General features: G+C 41.6%; 1 long non-coding RNA gene across 1 annotated transcript in view; it reads left to right on the top strand.

Moving 5' to 3' along the window:
- The window catches only part of LOC134675476 (uncharacterized), a 120,149-nt gene extending 97,491 nt beyond the window's left edge, over positions 1 to 22,658 (top strand). The window contains exon 2 of the long non-coding RNA XR_010099744.1: positions 22,452 to 22,658. This is a non-coding gene — a long non-coding RNA (uncharacterized LOC134675476). The remainder of the gene's footprint in view (positions 1 to 22,451) is intronic.
- Positions 22,659 to 23,520: the final 862 nt, after the last annotated feature.

Genomic DNA, 23,520 nt, shown 5'->3' on the forward strand with positions numbered 1-23,520 from the left:
TACCTGCTGCTACTATTCTAAAAAGGTAGGGTCTCTACCTTTGAGTTTCTACCTATAGAGTAATGAGTAGGTATGGTTGAGGTCAAGGGGTTTTAGTGAGAGCATTTTGTTTTAACTTTTTGAGTAAAGTACAAAATACTATCTGCCCTATTCGAACTTTTCTTAAAGTTACGTCAATTAATAGATCTCGAAACGATATGGATTAGATGTGTCAGTGTCAAAAGTGATGTTTTTGTTTGAAGAAACGTCACATTTGACACTGACATATCTAATCCATATCTTTTCTAGATCTATTAACTGACGTATCTTAAAGTTAGAATCGGTCCGTAAGGCTTTTTCTTTAAGAAATAAATGAATCTATCTTGTACCTTTAAGGCTCCTCTTCACGTTGGGCCAACGCCAACGCCAACTAGGGACGCAGCCATGCGGTAGGATGAGATAGCAATATCACTTGCTCCCTCTAACGCATAAATGCGTCCCTCGTTAGCGTTGGTGTTGGCCCAACGTGAAGAGGAGCCTTTAAACGATCAATTCTTGCAAGTATATTTATTTATTTATAGCTCTCGGAAACATTAGAGCCCTAACGATTTTGGAGTTTGCCATAAGCCGCACGTAGCGCTGTCGCCACATAGCGGCCATATCTGTACTGATCGTAACATACGCGTTTTGTTAGAGAGTGAGTCTTCTGTACTTAGTACTATTATTTATTCTGTGCTTATATCTAAACTGTAGACCTATAGGTAGTCGCCGTATAGAGCGGGTAACAGTAAAGAGCGCCATTATGCTGTCCGCGGCGACAACTCTAATGAGAACTTAATTCCAAACCGAAGGCATCCGTGCCCTTTGCTGGACCATAATTACCGCTATGAAGTGCTTTGGGGTTCTTCCGATATTTTTTAAAAGGCATAAAATGAATAAATTCATACCTTGATTACCCAAAAAGTTTTTACGAAATATTGAAATTCTTTTCTCACTCGTCCATAGATGGAGCGAGCGAGCTGTTAACTGGGGAGTAGGGCAGACAAGTACTTTAGGTATCTAATGCCTTTGGTTTCATCAAGCGGCAACGTCGCGTTCGCCAGATATTCGCTTGGCTATTTGTGTACTAGTGGCTAACTGATGAACACCCGACCTACATTTTTTTTAAATTTATTTGGTAGGTATAGCACAAAGTATGGCTTCACCTTATGTCTTGTTGTCTGTTTGTGTGTTGGTTTGCGATAAACTTAAAAACGGTTACGGATTACGGTTTTCAGGACTACATGCGGTTTTCACCTATCAATAGAGTGATTCTTGAGGAAGGTTGTGCGGTCCGCTTGTAAATAGCACTAAATATTAAATCGTCAAATTAAAAAAACAGAACATTGATTGACATAACTGAAAGACGCCGAGAGGTAAATGTGTCGAATATTATGTTGTGTTGTATAATAAGTGGAAATGAAATTTCCAAATCTATCTTATGTAGATACATATAAGGTTGCCAAGCCCTCAAGGATGCACTGTATTGAGGACCTGCATTTGCCTGAAGAGCATTAAGGGCCACCCCACATCTAGCGTCCCTCGAGCGTCGGCGTCTGGTCAGCGCTATGGAAAATGACGTCGCTGCGCAGTTGCGTCGACGTTGCGTCGAGCAGCGGCCATAGAATTGTAGACGCCGACGCTCGAAAGACGCCAAATGTGGGGTGGCCCTAAAAGGGCAGGATTAGGTAACACAGTGAACTCTTATATAAGCACGTGACACTTCTAGAATTGCAGGCGTCTATAAACTACTGTGTTTACTCACTTAGCTATAAATAACTTAAAATATAAGTAAATAAAATAACATATAAAATTAAGTGTTAAAAGATTTTTTTAAATCATCCCTAACCACTTCACTTTTTGATTCGTTAACTTTTCCTAGGAATGTTCGACTATACAGCGACAATTTATGTCTTATTATCATTTATGTTTCGAAATGATAGACTGGCGTTTGATTGGCGAGTAATGTGGCGACATCTAGTTGAAGCTGTAAAAGAAATGAGGAACTAGTTGTATGTACCATATAAACACCCAACTAGTACCAGGTGTGGCTCACTCCGCGATTTCGTCGCTTTGCTACAGGTAGCTAAAAGTACATCCGTTCGACCCCAATTTTGGGGTTTGCCATAAGCCGCGCGGGGTGCTGTCGCCACCTAGCGGCCATATCTGTGCTGATCGTGACAGACGCGTTTTGTTAGAGAGTGAGTCTTCTGTACCTAGTACTATTATTTATTCTGTGCTAGTACTAAAACTATCGGCCGGATTCGAACTTTAAGATAGGTACGTCAATTAATAGATCTAGAAACGATATGGATTAGATATGTCAGTGTCAAATATGACTTTTCTTCACACAAAAACGTCACGATTGACACTGACACATCTAATCCATATCGTTTCTAGATCTATTACTTGACGGTACTTATCTTAAAGTTCGAATCGGGCAGTGACTATTATTATTTTAGGTTTCTTATACTTCAGGTGTGACTATTATTTGAATGTCGCAGTTAAATATTTTCATAAATGAAAAAAAAACCCACAACACCAAAAAAGAATGTAGGTAGTCAAGCCAACACATACTGTACGAGTATGAGACAAGTTCCCGCGCGAATGATAACCAAATGACATCATTTAGGTATCAAAAAATGTACGTTCGAATTGGCCCTTTGAACTATAGTTTTACCGTTCCTGTGATATGCGTGCTTTAGCAGATATCGAGCAGCATAAGTAGCAAAATAATGCATAAACAAACTAATAAGTAACCCCTCACTTATTTATTTACTATAGTAATATTTCTCTCCCTATGGTGCACAGTTGCACACAGGTATTTCTGTATTGTATTGCACAGTTAGAATTTATAGATGCTGAGCATAGTGGGCATACCTACGCGATTGCTATCTTAGGTTCACAGTGCTAAACTTTGAGCTAGGATTTATGTTGCATTCGCCTAGGTTTCACTAGCGGAGTAGCAAAGACGTGTCGTTTTCAGTCAGAGAGATACAAGCCAATAGAAGCTTTATTGACGTGACGTATGACGTAGGTAATACATAACTTTTCTAACCATACAATCTAGTATGGTTAGAAAAGTTATGTATTAAATCAACTCAAATCAACCATTTGACTTGAGCTTATTTTTTGAGTTTTGTGCACATATAAGCATTTCAAATGCCCTTAAGACGAAACAGGAGCTGAGTTTTAAATATTTTAGGTAAATATACCCGTCTCGCTAACGGAAGTGGCTCCTAAAACTAGTGCGATAAGGACAAGGCGAAAAATCCCGCGTAAAAATCTCAAAAATCGAGGTTTCGTACTCGACTGTTTCCTCCTCCAAAACTTAACCAATCCTAACCAAACTTGGAAATCTAAATGCTTCTAAAATTATCTGAGTCGGACCGTTTTGCTTTTTTGGCTAATTGATATCAGTTTTGAATACTACGCCTCTCATTGCGGCATAGTCAATGAGGCCATTTTGGCCATTATTGAAGGGCTCTAGCGACTTAAAAAACAAAAATATCAAAAAAAAAGCAAAGCGGTCCGGTAACAGATATTGGCAATATTAATCTGTGTTGAAAAAATCATTGCTCTAGCATCAAAACCCACGGAGGAAACAGTCGAGTACGTTTGTATGGAGAAATTACCACTCCTGTTGGCTCTTAATACATACTAAGTTATAGTCTTTCAAGCCAGTCACCAACATTTAGTCACGGCATCAAACAGATAGATTTCAAACAGGCAAAAACGTGTACCTACGAACCTTGAGATAAAGTTCTTCCAATTATCCTAGCATTAAGCTAGACCCTATCTAGTGTTAGCTCACGTACACACACATACACACATAACGCCACACCTGTTAATCCTTGCGCAAGCGATCCAGGCGCTGAATGGTAATATTTGTACGCACTGTTAGGGTTGACACTAGAGATACACCGGATATTCGGTTACTATCCGGTACCCGGCCTATCCGGCACTTATATTTAATATCCGGCCGGATCCCGGTTAGTGAGTTACTATCCGACCGGATACCGGATACTAACTTTGCTTGATTTCGGATTTAAGAAACAGTCACGGTCATAATTGTATTCGTTTATTATTTCAAAACAATTTAAACATTCCACTCACTTGCATGCGCATTCATTTGAAACCTAAAAATGAGTCCGCGCGAACGTTCACTACGAAACAGGTCAAACCTGCACAATGAGCACATGAAAACCCTAAATGTAGGTATAGTTCCGCCGGCCGAATATTCGGCGGCCGGATACCGAATATTCGGCCGATGCTCAGGTCGAACATCATGCCCCTGTGTTGTTGAAGGGTGATGATTCATAAATATACTTAATAGTGCATTTTTCACATTACTGGCAACCCTTGAGTTATTGTCATTATGAGGCACGTCGAGAAATCGGCAGCATCTGTGCCGCGCCTGCGCAGTCGTGTCAATATTCCGAAATGCTATACATATGCTGCATTATTTCAGTGTTAAGACATATAGTCTTTCTTAGTAGTTCTTAGTAGTAGTTATTAGTCTTAAGACTGTAATGCTGTGTAAATAGTACGTATGTAAATAAATAGATACTCGTACCTACATACTTACCTACTTACTTGTTCGCGTATGCTACAGACATAGTTATAAATTTGAAAGCGCAAATTTGAAAAAAAATGTTTCATCGTTTTCTATGGAAAGCATCAAGTGATCACCTGCCATGTCATAGAAAAGTAAACCCCGGAAGCTCCGGCCCGGACACGGCCCGGTCTAACGTGAGTCATCCTTTATGTGAATACCTGCATCCTTAATTTATCCTGGAGACAAAACACAATGGCAAAATGCATACAATTTAGTGGTACAGTAGTGTGAGCATAATTCAAACGTGCCCGCGGATAATCCTAGCGCCGTCTGCGAGTTAGCAGCTGCTGCGGACAGCCTTGTCACCCTAAACTTGCTAAACTTTGACTACCTACTGTACACATACAATGTACATATTGTGAGGTATGGTCACACTTTTGGTTATAAGAGCTTTTCTAAGATCAAGTAAATCTATGGCGAACTTGATCTTAGAAATCGGACAGCCTATACTTGTGTGTATACCTACATTTTTAGTATATTACGATAAGTCCTTTTTCCTTCAGCCACCCCTTTGTTGTTATGCGTGCTTTATGAACATGATACCTATAATTAGCGCAGCTAAGGGAGACCAACTCTTCGAGCCTACAATTTGGTCGCGTTTTTCTACTCACAAAGTCAGCTTGCCAGACTATAATTCAAAATCAAATTACCTATTTATCAAGTTATTAAGCAAATCATTTTCAAATCTCTTGTTTATTGTTCACAATTTCTAGCATTACCATGATCTCGCCAAGTAGGTAGGTACCTATAAATAGTTAACGTTGAAAAATACCTCGAATATTTTAAAGAAGCTGTTCACTGCGGCTGTTAACGGAGCGTCTCAGGTAATAGCTTTTGTTACAACTTTTATAGGTTAAGTAAGCTTCGCGAGACTGTCCCGGCTTACACTTGCGGGTATGCACCGCAATTATGCAAATGCTAGTTGCGCTTAAAAAATAAATAACTGTACAGTTAAATTATTGAGTTTGCAGATCTGGGGTTAAACTTATTTTTGGATATAAACAAATTATAAAATATGTCATGCGGCAGAAAATATAGTCAAGAAGAAGAAGACGTCGTCAATTTCACGATGCCTTCTTCTCTGTCGTATCGCTCTTGACAGAGCGGTCGTGGTCACGTTGAGGCGTCCGCATCGTTAGTAGAGGCGGACACAGCTCTTCGCACGATTTCCCGCCATCTCTCCCTGTTGGCAGACTGTCTGGCACAGTCAGATACGCAGTTTCCCACTGCGAAGTTTATTTGGTCAGTCCAGCGCATAGATGATCTGCCGCGATATCTGGTTCCCTCCACTCTACCTTGTACGACCAGTCGCTCTATGGAGTCAGGCGTGGCTCGCTCCGCGATTTCGTCGCATTGCTACAGGTAACTAAAAGTACATCCGTTCCACACCAATTTTGGGGAAAGCCAAAAGCCGCGCGTGGCGCTGTCGCCACCTAGCGGCCATATCTGTGCTAATGTAACAGACGCGTTTTGTTAGAGAGTGAGTCTTCTGTACCTAGTATAGTTCGTAGTTTTGTAACAGAGCCCGGCGGCTAATCCTATTGTCTATTGTTAAGTAAAACCGCACATGCTACTTACCTGCAAAAAAGGGTCATACTCATTCTATTTGGCACCTGAGCGCGGGCTAGTCCAACACTCAAAAAAACAGTGTAGGTGCGCTCTCCGATAACGCGCCTTTGTTACGCATCTTAGACTGGTTCTGTAGTGTTCGAGTCGCCGGTACTCAGTAACAGAAGGTCAAAAAAAAGTCAGGTTTTTATGCAGGTGGCTGTGGCACAAGGCACGAGCGGTTTTACTTAACAATAGACAATAGGGTTAGCTCGAGCTCAGTTACAAAACTACGAACTATACTATTATTAATTTGACTGTACCGTTATTCGAAGCTTATTAATTGAGATAGGCACGTCGTTTCCCGCCATTATATTGCTATCTCTTTCTAACTTATGGCTATATTTCGCTCTTTTTCCCCCCACCATTAGTGGACCACCACCTGGCAGTGGGGATGAGTTTCTACTTAAACGAAATTCCAGAATGGCTCGTCATTGGCGTCTCGTTTCCCGCCGCGATAGGTCGTGCTAGCAAAAAGTACGGCTTTGATAAAATCCGTTATAAAACTATAGCTCGTTCCAAGTGCGAGCATAATAAGATTAAAAATTTATATTTTATTTTCAGTACTAGCAAATACAGTAAAAGGTTATTTGTGACAACATACTCACGTAAGTAATCTTCGAGTAGCTATTCATTCTTTTCTAGTACTGGTGCAAAGGGTTTCGAATCTACCCTCCATTTTTATTGGAAAATTAATAATTATTTAAACGGTTTTTGCCGTTCGATACTAATTGTAGTTTTTATTGTAGAATTATGGATGATGTAGAAGGAAAGCCTGAAGACAAACCAGATGTCTCTAAAACAAGGCGTAAGCATGTGTCTAGCGAGTCAAGCAGTAGTGACAGTGACTGCTCCAGTTCCTCAGATTCGTCGAATTCAGATTCGAAACGCAAGTGCCGTTATCGCAGCAAGAAAAGGGGGGGCCGAAAAACATCCCGTCGCAGGCTCCATACATTAACCAAACAAGTAAACGAGCTGCGAGCACTTGTTAATCCTGATAACTATTACGCTCGTGTCGATGATTGTGATGCATATTCTGTGGTTTCGGATAATGTCAGTCGAGAACTTTATACCGAGGCGGAACCTCAGCCGGGCCCATCTAAACCTTTTGTTTTGGGCCTCGGAACCAAATTAAAGGAACCTACAATACCCGACGCTACGGAGGAGCAAATAAAACTTTTGCGTGAAGTGCAACGCCTCGATGATAAAGGCTGGAATGACATTCGCTATTCCGAAACTCAGAAAATCTACAGTAGGTCTCCGGGCTACACTGATTTGGAGGTTAACGAAGAGGTTAAACAGTATGACACATATCCACATTTAGTGCATTCTGACAAAGCGTATGGCGCCCTTACGTTTTGTTTGATAAAACAGCAAGAAGCCCTGCACGCTGCAGTGGCAGAAATACTTGACTATACTAAATCTGGTGGAGAGTTTTCGTACGATAGCTTTCGTGAAAAGGTAAATAGCGTCCTGTTAGGTGGTGACCTTTTCAAAGTCTCTGAAGACATGTTACAACTGGTTTGCGGCCACAGAGCCGAGGTGATAAACATGAGACGAAATGGAATCACGAAGCATATCAAAGAGCCTTTGCTTAAGGCGGCCATACGCAAGATACCGCCATCTAGTTCGTCGCTGTTTAACGCCGAAGCATTCACAGCCAAGATTGAGCACCATGGTGGAGTTCGTAAGTGTTTCTGGCCTCTAAAAAAGACCACTGTTTCGCAAACAGACGAGTTTAAGGGTACTACAGGCGTTCCCTCGCAGGGAACAGCGCCTCACAAAGCGCCCTCGCAGGGCTATTGCAATCACGCACATGCAAGCAACACTTTCACATGTAATGCTCAGGCATGCCAGGAAAATGCTGCCGCGCAGCCGTATATGCCCCAGCGGGGTAATTACAATCATAACCATCCTTCGCAAGGATATAATAACAGTGGATTTAAAGCTGGGCCCAGCGGTTCCTTTCGCGGACGTCGGTCAAGACAATATCAACAAAGGCCACAAAATCAGCCTAGGATTGCTCGAAAACGAGGAGCTTCCCCCGCGGGGTACAGGTACAATAAGAGAGGTAAATATTGACATGAGGTTCAGGGCAGGCCGGCTGGCACAGTTTTACAGCATATGGGAGAACATGAACGCACCGGACCACGTGCTACAGATGTTAAAGGGGTATCGCATACCCTTCTTACAAAAGCCACCTCTGGTTTACCCGAACCGTTTCGACAACAACCTAAAATGTCCACAGTCAGACGAGATGTCGCATATCATAAATCAGATGAAAGAACAGGGTGTGCTAGAGGTAGTGGATCCATCTCCCAGCTTCATATCAACGATGTTTATAGTGCCCAAAAGCGACGGCTCGCCCCGGCCTATTTTCAATTTAAAGGCTTTAAACCGGTATGTAATGACCGAAAATTTTGGATTGATAAACGTGCACCGCGTGCCAAATTTCATTCAGCCGAAAGACTGGCTATGCAAGATAGATCTGTCCCAAGCGTACTTCCATCTGCCAATAAGCCCATCGCACAGACGATTTCTACGCCTTATCTATGGCCAAGAGCTCATGCAGATGACCTGTTTACCATTCGGGCTCAGTACTGCGCCAAAGACCTTTGCGACTTTTACCAATTGGATAGCACAGGTTCTAAGGGACATGAATATAAGAATAATAGTATACCTCGACGATTTCCTCATTGCCCACCAAGACAAGAACATGCTCGCCAGGCATGTCGAGGTGGTCGTAAAGAAATTAGAAACACTAGGGTGGTTAATCAATTATCAAAAATCTCAATTGACCCCCCAGAAAGCACTGGTATACTTAGGCGTCTGGTGGGATGCCTGGAGAAACCAGAAAAGACTTCCGGACGAAAAGATCCCTATTTTGATTGGCAAAATTCAACAAATGCTTTCCGCTGCGAGAACCAACCGGAAAAATTTAGAGAGGTTAGTGGGACTTTTGAACTTCGCAAGTTTTACGGTTCCAAGGGGAAGATTGAACTACCGTGCCCTGCTAAACCTTCTGAACTCTGTGCCGCGATTTTCGAGCGAGACTTTTGCCATCCCCGACAGGGTGAAGGCGGACTTGATGTGGTGGTTGCACCATTGTCGCACGCCTTCACCAATCCACCTGCCTCCACCGTCCCACTTCTTAACAACGGATGCGTCAGACCTGGCCTGGGGTGCACAGTTGGACGATCAAGCTCTGACTGGATTTTGGACAAAATCGGAGCAGATGTTGCACTGCAATCAGAAAGAGATGCTAGCTGTTCAAAGGGTATTAGAAGGTCACTGTCAGTACCTGAGCAACTCTACAGTACTTGTGCAATGCGACAACAAAACTGTGCTAGCCTACTTGCGCAACCAGGGCGGAACAAAATCGAATCCACTCCTGGAATTAACATTCCAGATATTTTGCATCCTAGAACAGTATCGCATCCATCTAAACTTAGTTCACATACCGGGCAAATACAACAGCCATGCAGATCACCTGTCACGGTTGCGTCAGACTCCGGAGTGGCATCTGCTTCCGGGAGCCACAGAAAAAGTATTTTCAAAATGGGGTGTTCCCCAGATCGATCTGTTCGCGTCTCGCAGGGCGCATGTAGTAATGAACTATGCCTCACTGGACCAAAACGATCCGACAGCATTATTTCACGACGCGTTTTCACAAGTATGGAATTACAACCTGGCGTGGGTGTTCCCGCCTCCCTACCTGGTCCCGAAAGTGCTAGCCCATCTCAACCAAGCAACGGGCGTGTATCTGCTAGTAGTTCCACGATGGAGTCGCGTTTATTGGAGAGCGGACATCAGGTCACGCGCTCTGGCAGCCCCGTTCACTCTACGGTCCCTGGAAAAGTTCCTGATCGACGTCACGACGGGATTGCCTCCACCGAAAGTTCAGGACATGGTCCTAGAAGTGTGGAAGTGTGGGGGTGGTCAGAGAATCTAGCTGACTGGAATCCAGATCAATTAAAATTGCTCGAACAATCTTGGCGTACGTCTACCAGGAAAACTTATGATATAGCGTGGAAAAAGTGGGTCCTCTGGGCCACTAGTCATAAGGTAGACTTTAAGAAGCCATCAGGTTCAGACTTAGCGAAGTATTTATCTGATCTTCATTTGATACATAAACTTTCGTACAGAACTATATTACTTTATAAATCAGTGGTGTCAACATTATGTAATACTGAGGATTCCGGGCTATTGAGTTCACACATTCTTGTTAAACATGTCCTTAAATCAATAGCTTTGCAAAAACCTATCGGCCAAAAACCACCTATTTGGAATATAGACATTCTTCTTGACCATCTAAGTAAATGTAAAATTAATTTAGAAAGTTCTTTCGAATCATCCAGGCACACTGCAATGCTACTACTTCTTTGCTCCGGCAGACGAATCCATGATTTGACATTGTTAAAAATTGATTGTCAGCACTTTGTTGAATCTGATAACGCTATTGTTTTTTGGCCGTCATTTGGGTCTAAGACGGACTGCGCTGATTATAGGCAGTCTGGCTGGAAATTGTTGCTGAACCCTGACTGTAAAAATTTAAATCCTGTGTTTTGGGTGAAGCATACTATTTCTTTATTAAAACGTAGGCGTGAGTTAGCCAATATATATGATTTATTTGTTACACTGAGAGGTGCTGTTAAAGGCGCTTCCCGAACGATAATATCGGGTTGGATAAAAAGCTTGTTCAAGGAAGCAGGCATTACAGCATCCCCAGGCAGCATTCGCTCTGCTGTGGCATCAAAACATTGGGTGGATAATTTCCCTGTAGACGACATTCTAGAGCGTGGTAATTGGCGCTCAGAAAATACATTCTGTCGGTTTTATAGGCGTGAAGTAATGCCTGTAACCTCTACTGTTGATTCTGTATCACACTTATTTGAACCAATTAAATAATAGGTAACCTAATCTATTCTTCATAAACTGTGGTGATAACAATAATGTTTGCTCATTTGAATTGGCAATAAATGATTTATAACTGAATCCAAGGTTTTATACATTTCTGTCCTGCCGATTTATCATCACATTATAAGGTCACATTGGCGTCTTCTTTTTCACCACCACCAGGCGATAACAAACAGGTCTCAATTAATAAGCTTCGAATAACGGTACAGTCAAATTAATAGACGCGTTTTACCTACCAATAAAACGCATATTAATTTACTTACCTTATTCGAAGCTTATGAGTAAACTCTGCCTGGTGGCATTAAATAATTTCGAGCCAATGACGAGCCATTCTGGAATTTCGTTTAAGTAGAAACTCATCCCCACTGCCAGGTGGTGGTCCACTAATGGTGGGGGGAAAAAGAGCGAAATATAGCCATAAGTTAGAAAGAGATAGCAATATAATGGCGGGAAACGACGTGCCTATCTCAATTAATAAGCTTCGAATAAGGTAAGTAAATTAATATGCGTTTTATTGGTAGGTAAAACGCGTCTATTTATTTTGTGATGGAGTCGTTATCTCGCCAGACATGACAATGAGAGACAGACAATGTCTATCGCCCAGTATTTACTCCATCGCTTTCACCCACATAGTTCATTTTAGGTTCGGCCCGGTCTAGCGTGAGTCATCCTTAACACGGGCAAGGGCAGCATCCGCTCGGTGTACCCCTTACATCTCACTAAGTGTCAAAAGGGCCTCTACGTATTGACTTCCGCTCCGTGCGCGCCTCCCAAATGTCCGGAACACTAGTGTTTCGATTCGTGCTCATCCAACTTTAGACACTTGTTTTACTTTATTCACAGCTCCATTTACTTTAGTACCTACTGATGTTATTCCAAGTAAACCGAGCATGAGCGAGTCGAGCGGTCAGGCGATCCAATTTCAGAATTTCACCATAAAGGATGATTCACGCTGGAACGGTCCGGGTCGCGTACCTCGAAGCCGTTACAGACGGCCGCACCGCACCACTTATTTAAATAAAAGTAAACAAAATCTACCCTCAAATGGCTCCTTAAGCCAGTTGGGTAGATGAAAACATTACACGATCGAATAATGTAAATTAAAGGTCGTTCAGTGACAGATCCAGGCGGTTTCGTATTTGGTTGGTTAACCAATAATTGTTACAACTATTCTAAACTTTACAAATTATTTGTTTACTTTTATTTAAATACCTAAAGATACAGAGTATAGGTAGTTTACTTTAAGGATGAATCACATGTGTGTTATGATTTAGAAATGGCTTGATATCGATAACATTTCAGTACGGATATAATGGTCGTTCTTGTCTACGTGACAGCGTGATAAAACGGTGTCCGTCACTTTCTATCCCACGGTGTTAAAAAGTGACAGTTATTTTATCACGTGGATAAAGATGGATAACGCCATCCACAAAGACATGTAACTTCGTATAAGATGAATAAAGTCTAAAGAAAAAAAGTGCCTCGGAAATCAAGAAAAAGTCATTCTCGGATAGATGCCGCACACACCTTTAGCCTATACTCGGCTAGATGGCGTGACGACGCCGTTCCATATTTAACAATTTTAACACATAGATATCAGTGAATGAACACGGATCAAAATGATATAAAAATAATAAAATCATTTATCCATATATACATATATGTATATACATTTTTTTGATAATTTTATACGTTTTTATTTTGAGTTTTAGTCGTGTGTCGATAGATGGCATTAATTTTACTGTGACTACAAAATTTACAATGACAGGTCCCCTCTATACTACCTATTCTTTTTGGCCATCCATTAATACTGATAATAAATGATATTTGATTTATTTGATTTGATTTGATAATACGCCGGCAGGCCACATTATTCGATATATTATGTATTCGATTCACCTGCACTTCGTAAGCAATACGAACACGGCCTGACTTCGCGAAGACATCATTAGTGCTGTCTCTTCCACTCTCGCCCGTGACAGGATCGAGTGAAAGAAACAGATTGTATATTTAAGTTTCGTTGGGGCTTGTGTCTGATGCAGGCTCCTTTTGTTACGTTTTCAGCAACAATGAATTTGTTTGTTTGATCTTATACATACTTGGAAATAGTAAATGTAATAGTTGGTGTTTTTAGGGTTCCGTATAAAATGAGTAAAAACGGGACCCTAATTACATACCTACTAAGATTCCGCGTCCGTCTGTCTGTCCGTCTGTCTGTCACCCAGCTGTATAGTATTTTCGGTTCATGAGTGAACCGTGAAATTTTCACAAATGATGTATTTCTGTTATCGCTATAACAACAAATACCAAAAAGTACGGAACCCTCGGTGGGCGAATCCGACTCGCACTTGTCCAGTTTTTTTTTACAATATGAATCGAATTGTTGGGGCAAAACGAGGGGAGGCCTTTGCCCTGCAGTGGGACACCAAGTAGGCTAGAAAAAAAAAAAAATGAATCGAATGTGTTTCTAACGAGATTGTAACGCTAACACCAAAAATACCATTAAACGTAGATCTAGGGACCCTCAGCAAGAATCTCCACTACCAACTGGCGACTGAAGTCACAATACCATCTCTTTCACTCTTGGTTGGTCTATACCTACTAGACTAGAGTAAAAGAGATAGCATTTTGACATAGCACCAATAGCGCGTACGTGCTGTTCTAAGTTTGAAGTTTGCACAAACGTATCCATCGCGTGACCTACTTTTCTAATTCCTGCCAAATTGTTACCAGCTCACTCCCGTGATGGTGGCTGATTTAAATGCCTTAACGTTAATAGCACGGTCATGGTATGATACGGTGTAGTGGGCAGAGACCTTAAGGATGACTCACGTTAGACCGGGCCGGGACCGGGCCGAGGCGCCCGACACGTCATTTTCTATGACGGCTGATGATCACGTGATGCCCCGGCCCGGTCTAGCGTGAGTTATCTTTTACACGTGGTTCTGGGGTAAAAGGTACTCCATCCCATTGTATTTATAAGTTACACAGGGTGATTTTATTATGTCTGACCATACAAGTAATAAATATGATATACCTATATGCATATGTAGAATAAAAAAATAAAAAATGTAGGTCATACTGAACTATCTACTGTGAAACTAACGCCAAAATTGGAAAACTGCTGTTCCATAGAAGACATACACAATTTCGTTTTATTTTGAGTTTTCATGGTTGGCTCCATATATCTAGTAAAAGTTGTTCAGTATGACCCCGGCTGCTGAGTGCTGACATATTGACCCCTCAGATTATGTTCATATATAACAAAATTACTCTGTATAACTACGACAGCGACCTCACTACAACATGAAATAAATAATACATATTTTTATTTTGATCCCCCCCATATTTAAAGAGTCTTTGCCAGATCTATCCTTAACTCAACTTAAAAATTGTACTTACTAAATAAACCGCGTTTCTTACGTTTTACGTGCATGCAATGCACGCAGTAAAAAGTCATGTACGTATAAGGGACGAATTAACACACACTATATATTCACAATAGTCAATAACTTATTTTAATAGAAATGTAATTAAAATTTAATCATTTCCCACATTACCGCAAAGCACCCCACCGACTCTTCTGTCCGCCATGACAGAAGTTGGTTCCACATTCAAATCCCAAGTTTTCTACCGAGCGCCGAACGTACCTACACATCTTGTGTTCCGAATTTGAAATTCAATTCTTGCGCTTAACGGCTGCATTTTGAGCGTTCACAGATAATTTTCTTTGGAAGTTGTTAATGAGATTTGGGGATGTTATGGATAAAATACGAGTACGTTGACCTGGTAGGAACACAAAGCAAATGTAATATGTATCTCACTAAAATGTGTGAAATCAAATAAGGATACCGTAAAACGGGGTGAGTAGGTTTCGCGGGGAGAGTTGGGCTATGAATGGGGAGAGAAGGTTTGAGAGGGGGGTGAGAAGGGATTTTAAGGCTACTGCTACAAAAATAATGTATTCCAATTTAAAATGGGGCTATAGTAATACGTATAATAAAAAAAAATTGGTCCAACAATCTTCCTTTGTATGCAAAACACTCTCACCCCAAATACGAGGCACTACGGGGTGAGGTGGGTTTTCCTCTTTATCGTCAAAGTTATGAAATGGAACTACCCAAAATAAAATATAAACTAAAATACAAACGTCCGAACCACTTATTATATACACCATTCAGTTTTCAAATGTAAAAATAAAATTTTATCGGGGTTTGAAAGTCAAATTTCACCCAACTCAGCCCATTTTACGGTACCTCGAAGATATACAGTAGGTATTACAAGACAGGACTATATATAGTCTGTACTATTAGGAATTTAAATAAAAGTAGACAAACAATTTGTACATTTTCGGGTAGTTACGACATTTATTGGTTAACCGACCAATTAGAAAACCGCCTAGATCAGTCACTGGACGACTTGACTTTCACCTACATTATTTGATCGTGTAATATTTTCCTCTACCCTCAAATGGTTTAACAGGCCATTTGAGGGTAGATTTTGTTTACTTTTATTTAAATACCTAAAGGTACACTAAACTAAACTATCTTTGCACCGACTTCAATAGAACAAAGTGAGGTAGTGTCATTACAAACGTCATATTTTCATAGAAATTGCGTGCAGAGTTAGATTGGTTCGACTCTATTTAGGTAAGCATAAATAATTTTGTAGTTTAATCTTTTTCTGTATTTCATTGAACAAACTACCAAAACTGTACTAAAAACAAATTATTTTCAACCAAATGAGACTCCACGATATCGAAATCAGTATTTAACTATATAAAAGCGTTTAAAAAGTTAACCCGTAAATGCACCACCATATAAAGTTAAAAAGTAGTTGCTCCGAGCCATTTTGTCTCTATTACTCGACGCTTAACATAATCCAGATTCTTTCAACTCGCTTAGTTGTAACTAGACTATAAAAGATACACCATTACGGTTAACATCCAAACTTTTACCTCAGAAATGAACTTATTATGAACTCTACTTGTAGAATATAGAATAAGAATAACAGTCAGGACACTAAGTCTCAAAAACGCCCTAATAACTAAAATTTTACACGCGACCGTGAACGTTGCTCGAGGAAAATGCTTACGAATAAAAGGTCGAAACATGTCCCCAGTTTATTATGTGAAAACAATCAGATAACGCAGACTCAATCCTTTAAAAGAGCAATATATAATTATATAGGTACATATATTTATACAGGAATACAAATTACAACTAGCACAAATAAAAATTAAAACTATAAATTTAAGAAAACAAACCGCTCCCTGCCGTTCCCGATGCAAAGGTGCCCATGATGCTCGCAGCATTTCCACGCTGGAAACATATATTTATATATTTTGAGGATCATGGAAACGGCTCTAACGATTTCGATGAAATTTGCTATTTTTTTTCGGGGGCGAAAAATCGATCTAGGTCTTATCGCTGGGAAACCGCCAATTTTTGTGTTTTATATGTTTTCCGCGCAAAGCTCGGTCTCCTAGGTATACTTGTTTTTTAGGGTTCCGTACCCAAAGGGTAAAACGGTACCCTATTACTAAGACTTCGCTGTCCGTCCGTCCGTCCGTCCGTCCGCCCGTCTGTCACCAGGCTGTATCTCAGGAACCGTGATAGCTAGACAGTTGAAATTTTCACAGATGATGTATTTCTGTTGCCGCTATAACAACAAATACTAAAAACAGAATAAAATAAAGATTTAAATGGGGCTCCCATACAACAAACGTGATTTTTGACCAAAGTTAAGCAACGTCGGGAGTGGTCAGTACTTGGATGGGTGACCGTTTTTTTTTGCTTTTTTTTGCATTATGGTACGGAACCCTTCGTGCGCAAGTCCGACTCGCACTTGCCCGGTTTTTTTTATACTTGTTGTTTATAGTACAAGATTCTACGCAAATTCATAATCAATTTGACCTAAATCGTCTATTATGTAAATCTGAAGGCTTACCGCGAGCCACGTTCGACGTGTTGCCTCCCTGTCACACTTACGTACAAATTTACAAGTGCGACAGAGAGATAACACGTCGAACGTGGTTCGCGGTAGGCCTTCAGATTGCCATAAACGCGTTTTTACGGTAATATGGCCTGGCAAAAAAGAGTAGAAATTAAAAAGTGGCAACACTGTAGTGTCGTCCCGTTCTCTTATATTAATTGATTTGAAAGGGACGACACTACAGTATTGCCACTATTTACAAACGGTTTGCTTTTGATTAAAACGGAGTGTTATTTCGCTAAGTGAACTTTCTTCTTCCTTAGATCTAGGTACATTTTAATGCTCGCCAAGTAATAGGCATGACGACACTCAAGATAGCAATCTATATCTCCTATATTAAGTCCTGGTTTAATTATAATTTAAAAGCGATTTCATTTGAGTTAAGTGGTTCTTTGTTCTTCATTTACAACAATAACATCAACAACATCTTTTTGGGTTATTCGCGGACGATCTAGAACGCAAAATGACTAGGGTAACATTTTGCCTATATCGCTCTTAGTCTACAATCTACATCGCGAACGGTCCAGAACGCAAAATGCCTATATCATTTTCCGTCGTTTTCCGTTCGTTGGGCAAAATATTACACTAGTCATTTTGCGTTCTAGACCGACCGCGACTATACCATCTTTTTTATCTACTTATAAAACTCCCGTCAGACTAGAACATATTTTTTGGTCCGAAGCGTTAGTATTTAAATATTTTAAGACAATTTATAGGTTTTTAATAATCATAATGTAGTATTAATTAATACGTCAATAATAACCCACTGTTTTGATCCTTCTTATATCTTATTCTCACTTTTTGCCCGATATCATCTGACTGCGGCAACTAAACCAAGTTCTAGGTCAGGATTGACACCTTTCACAACGACGTAAGTGCCTTTTTCTACAACAAACATACGCCATACCCTACCGAACCTTTTTTAGTACAGTCAGCACAAGTTTCACGCCGTAATACGGAAGTTTGTCCCGGAAAGTAAATAAATCTGTCCCCTGGACGAACCCTTCTGAGATAAGGTGATAACAGGAACTCAATTTAACTTGAGAGAGGACCCACTGACGGACAATGCGTACAATTGTTCTTAAAACCTGTGAAACTAAATTCGATCCTATGGCTTTAGAGTTATGGTTGAAAATGCTGTTGACCATAACCACATTGATCATGAGGTATGTAATGAACTTAGTTTTAAATAAGTAAACGGGGTTTGTGTAAAGATTTGGTTGACGTTTGTAAAGAGTAAAAACGGGACCCTATTACTAAGACTACATTGTAAGTTTGTTCGTCGGTCTGTTACCAGACTGTATCTCATGAACCGTGATAGCTAGTTGAAATTGTCACTATAAGAACAAATACTAAAAAGTACGGAGCCTTCGGCGCGGCGGGCAAATGCAACTCGCACTTGTCCGGTTTTTTCTTTGAGTTTTCCTTTTGAGCATCAGACGTGGTAGGTACCTATTCGGAGCGCAAGTAACACGTTCTATGCAGACAAAGTCGCGGGAATAATCTAGTTTGTAATATTTCCAGAATTCTTACCATAGCCTCTATTACAGGTAAATTACCAGGCAGCTAGCCCCGCCTTGCGCCGCGCATTAGCAACGATTAGCCTGGATTTAACACTCGACCTATGATTTCGCTCACTAATTTCACTATAAATATAACTTTGACGTTTGTTGGTCATTACTTGCATGTTAATGAATGTATAAATATTTCAATGTACTTATAATACCTTCTAGGTAATAATCACTGAGAACACGCGCAAATGTGTGAATGTTGTATTTTTTATAACCCATAATAAGTATATACTTACCAGAATGTTTGATTGGCTTTTTAGGGTTCCGTAGCCAAATGGCAAAAAACGGAACCCTTATAGATTCGTCATGTCTGTCCGTCTGTCTGTCCGTCTGTCTGTCCGTGTATGTCACAGCCACTTTTTTCCGAAACTATAAGAACTATACTCTTGAAACTTGGTAAGAAGATGTATTCTGTGAACCGCATTAAGATTTTCACACAAAAATAGAAAAAAAAAATTTTTTGGGGGTTAGCCATACTTAGAACTGAAATTCTAATAAATTTATTACATCAAACCCATACGTGTGGGGTGTCTATGGATCATCATCATCATCATCTCAGCCATAAGACGTCCACTGCTGAACATAGGCCTCCCCCTTGGACCTCCATTCGTACCGGTTGGAAGCCACCCGCATCCAGCGTCTTCCGGCGGCTTTAACAAGGTCGTCCGTCCATCTTGTGGGTGGACGTCCTACGCTGCGTTTGCTAGTCCGTGGTCTCCACTCGAGCACTTTTCGACCCCATCGGCCATCTTCTCTGCGCGCAATGTGGCCTGCCCATTGCCACTTCAGCTTGCTAATCCGGTGAGCTATATCGGTGACTTTAGTTCGTCTACGGATCTCCTCATTTCTGATTCGATCACGCAGAGAAACTCCGAGCATAGCCCTCTCCATAGCTCGTTGAGCGACTTTGAATTTTGAGATGAGGCCGATAGTGAAAGACCACGTTTCGGAGCCGTAAGTCATCGCTGGTAACACACATTGATTAAAGACTTTCGTCTTGAGGCACTGAGGTATGTCGGACGAAAAGACATTACGTAGTTTCCCGAACGCTGCCCAACCGAGTTGGATTCGGCGGTTGACCTCCTTCTCGAAGTTGGACCTACCTAATTGGACTACTTGTCCTAGGTAGATGTACGAGTCAACAACTTCGAGTACCGAGTTCCCAACAGAGACTGGGATGGGCACAACATTGGCATTTGACATAAGTTTCGTCTTGTCCATGTTCATTGTCAAGCCCACCCGTTGTGAAACTCGGTTGAGGTCATCGAGCATCATGCTGAGTTCCTCCATCGACTTTGCCATGACTACGATATCGTCGGCAAACCGAAGGTGAGTGATGTATTCGCCGTTGATGTTGATGCCAAGTCCTTGCCATTCCAGGAGCTTGAAGGTGTCTTCCATTACGGCAGTAAACAGTTTCGGAGAGATAACGTCTCCCTGCCTTACGCCTCTTTGCAATGGAATCGCCTTCGTGCTCTGCTCCTGTACTCGGACCGACATGGTGGCGTTACTATACAAATACTTCAACACTTCGATGTACCGATAGTCAATATGGCATCGCTGAAGAGACTCAAGCACCGCCCATGTTTCCACCGAATCGAAGGCTTTCTCATAGTCCACAAACGCTAAGCATAATGGTAAGTTATACTCTTCGGTCTTCTGTATAACTTGCCGCAGCGTATGGATGTGGTCTATGGTACTATAGCCTTTTCGAAACCCGGCTTGTTCGGGAGGCTGGAAGTCATCAAGTCTGTGTTCGAGACGGTTCGTGATGACCCTTGAAAACAGCTTATAGACATGGCTCAGAAGCGTGATGGGTCTGTAGTTCTTCAATAGGCTGTTATCACCTTTTTTGAAAAACAGCACCACCTCGCCTCTATTCCATGTTTCAGGCGTTTTGCCCTCGTACAAGACGGAATTAAAGAGCTTCTGGAGGACTTTAAGTACCGGTGTTCCACCCGCTCTCAGAAGCTCTGAAGTGATTCCGTATTTGCCCGGCGCCTTGTTGTTCTTAAGCTGCTTCAAGGCCATCCTAATCTCGTACAGACTGATGTCCGGGATATCTTCGGTATAATGTCGGGACAGCTTGGCTCTTGGATCTCCTACCAAGCTGTCGACGGGCTTTGCGATCGAAGTGTATAACTGTCCATAGAACCTCTCGATCTCGCCTAAAACCTCCGCTTTGCTCGACGCTATGCTGCCATCTTCCCGTTTCAGCTTCGTCAGCTGGCTTTGCCCAATAGACTTGTCCTTTGCGAACACTTTGGAGCCTTGGTTTCGCTCAATAGTCTCTTTAATACGGTTAGTATTAAAGAGACGCAGATCATGTCGCAAGGACTTAGATATACGTCTATTGAGTTGCCTATATGACTTCGCGTCATCGGGAGACTGCAACTGTAGCGAGCGTCGTTCAGCCATGAGGTTTAAGGTTTGCTCGGTCAATTTCTGAGGTCTATCTTTACGGCGGGGTCTAAAAAAACTTAGACCCTACTGTGTGGACAGTTTCCACTAGCCCGTCGTTGATTTCGTCCACTGAAGCCAAGTTCTCTAGGCAAGCAAAGCGGTTAGAGAGCTCGAGTTGAAAGCTTTCGGGGTTTTGAACATGGGCTCGAGTAGGTCGGAGCGTAGACTTCATCAGGCTGGACCTTTCAAGTTTAATATTGATATTCAGTGAGCCTCTTACGATTCGGTGATCACTACCGGTATTTACCCTGTTGATCACAGAGACATCGCTGAATATCCGTTTCTTGTCGGTCATGATGAAGTCTATCTCGTTTCTCGTGGAACCGTCAGGACTCATCCAGGTCCATTTCCTGTGAGGCGGCTTCTGGAAGAAAGAGTTCATCACGAAGAGTTCCTCTCTCTCCAGAAAGTCGGCCAGCCTCTGACCCCTAGGGTTCCGTTGCCCATACCCAAATTGCCCCACTCTCAACTCATCACCGCTTCTCTTGCCCAACTTTGCGTTGAACTCCCCCATAACAACAGTAAAGTAGGTTTTAGAAGTATGTATGGCCCTACTTACGTCCTCATACATAGCCTCTACTTCATCATCGGAGTGTGACGAGGTCGGTGCGTATACCTGAATGACCTTCAGCGAATATCTTTTGGATATTCTGAGTATTAGGTATACGACCCTGCTCGACACACTGTCGATGGTTATTATGTTGTTTATGAGGGACTTGTGAACGAGAAACCCGACACCACCTTGGGACTGTTGGTCGCCCTCCCGGTGGTAGAGCAAGTTACCAGACTTCAGGGTTGTCGTGTCCTCCCCCTCTCTACGGACTTCGCATAACCCTACAATATCCCAGTGTAACCTGCTCAGTTCCTCTTCCAGCTCGCAGATCTTTTCGTCAGTCCTCATAGTGCGTATGTTGTGTGTTACCAGGGCCAGTCGTCGTCGGGGTGGGTAGCCGGATCTTTGCCGGAGATTCTTAGCACCCCTGACCCCGCTAATGCCCTGACCGCTACCATAGCCAGAGCACCGGGGGTCGCCGGAACCTCGGGGCCGTGGTTTGATTGTGCTCTGCATGATGGGGGTTGAATGCCATAATCGCCACGCTTGGCAGGCGGGTTGGCGATCGCAGTCGAGTACACCGAATTTGAGGGACGCTGCTGCCCGTCCACCGGTGGTCTTGGACGTAGTTTCAGGACATATCCGGGTCCTGGACGTAGTTTAAGGACATACCCGGGTCCATGGATAGGTCTTAAAAAATGATATTGAGGTTTCTAATATCATTTTTTTCTAAACTGAATAGTTTGCACGAGAGACACTTCCAAAGTGGTAAAATGTGTCCCCCCCCCCCTGTAACTTCTAAAATAAGAGAATGATAAATCTAAAAAAAATATATGATGTACATTACCATGCAAACTTCCACCGAAAATTGGTTTGAGCGAGATCTGGTAAGTCGTTTTTTTTAATACGTCATAAATCGTAAACCTCAATTTTATTATGTTACTCGCTGGTACGGAACCCTTCATGGGCGAGTCCGACTCGCACTTGGCCGCTTTTATTTGTACTAAAATGCCAGATCGATCGGACAAATTAGTATAATCAAATTGTCATTTTGGGATCAGGGATATAAAAACAAGATATACTTAGCGATGAGTGAAGTCGTGAGTGTATTAACCCTTTGAACGCCTTACATAATCTGTGTCCCAGGGATGCCAACTTAGTGGTTTTACCACTAAATTTAGGGGGAAATAAACCAGCTAGGGGTTTTTTTAGGGGCTAAATATTTTTAGTGGTTTTTTTAGGGTTTTTTTTAGAGTAGAAAAGTGCGGCAAATTTGAAAAAATGTAGGCGCGAAGGGATATCGTCTCATAGAAAATCCAAAGGGATTTCGTGCCTTTTTCTACTGACAAGATTTTCTTGACCATCTATGTATAACGTTCATATGTATGATCATTAAAATGTCGAACCGGTTGAAAATCATAATAATGTTCTAAATTTGGAAAATCTATAATAATTTCTTTTATTTTTTATTTAGTGGGTTTTCGAAGATAATAGTACAGTTTTAGGGGTTTTTAAGGTGAGCTCAGGGGTATAAAAAAATTGGAGTTGGCAACCCTGCTGTGTCCCGACGTTAATATCGTTTTTGCATAACTCGTTGCGTTACATCCATCACCATATGACGTGGGCGTTATTATTTTAGAAACTATTTAACATTGACATCTTTATAACGCGACTGGGCGATTAAAGAGGCCGGTTAGAGATCCTCAACAGTAGATACGTCTCATACTCCCATTTAATAGAATACCTAGAGTATTTTACTTTTTTTTTAATATTCGTAT

Source organism: Cydia fagiglandana, chromosome 22 (genome assembly GCF_963556715.1).
Source record: "Cydia fagiglandana chromosome 22, ilCydFagi1.1, whole genome shotgun sequence".
Taxonomy (NCBI): Eukaryota; Metazoa; Arthropoda; class Insecta; order Lepidoptera; family Tortricidae; genus Cydia; species Cydia fagiglandana.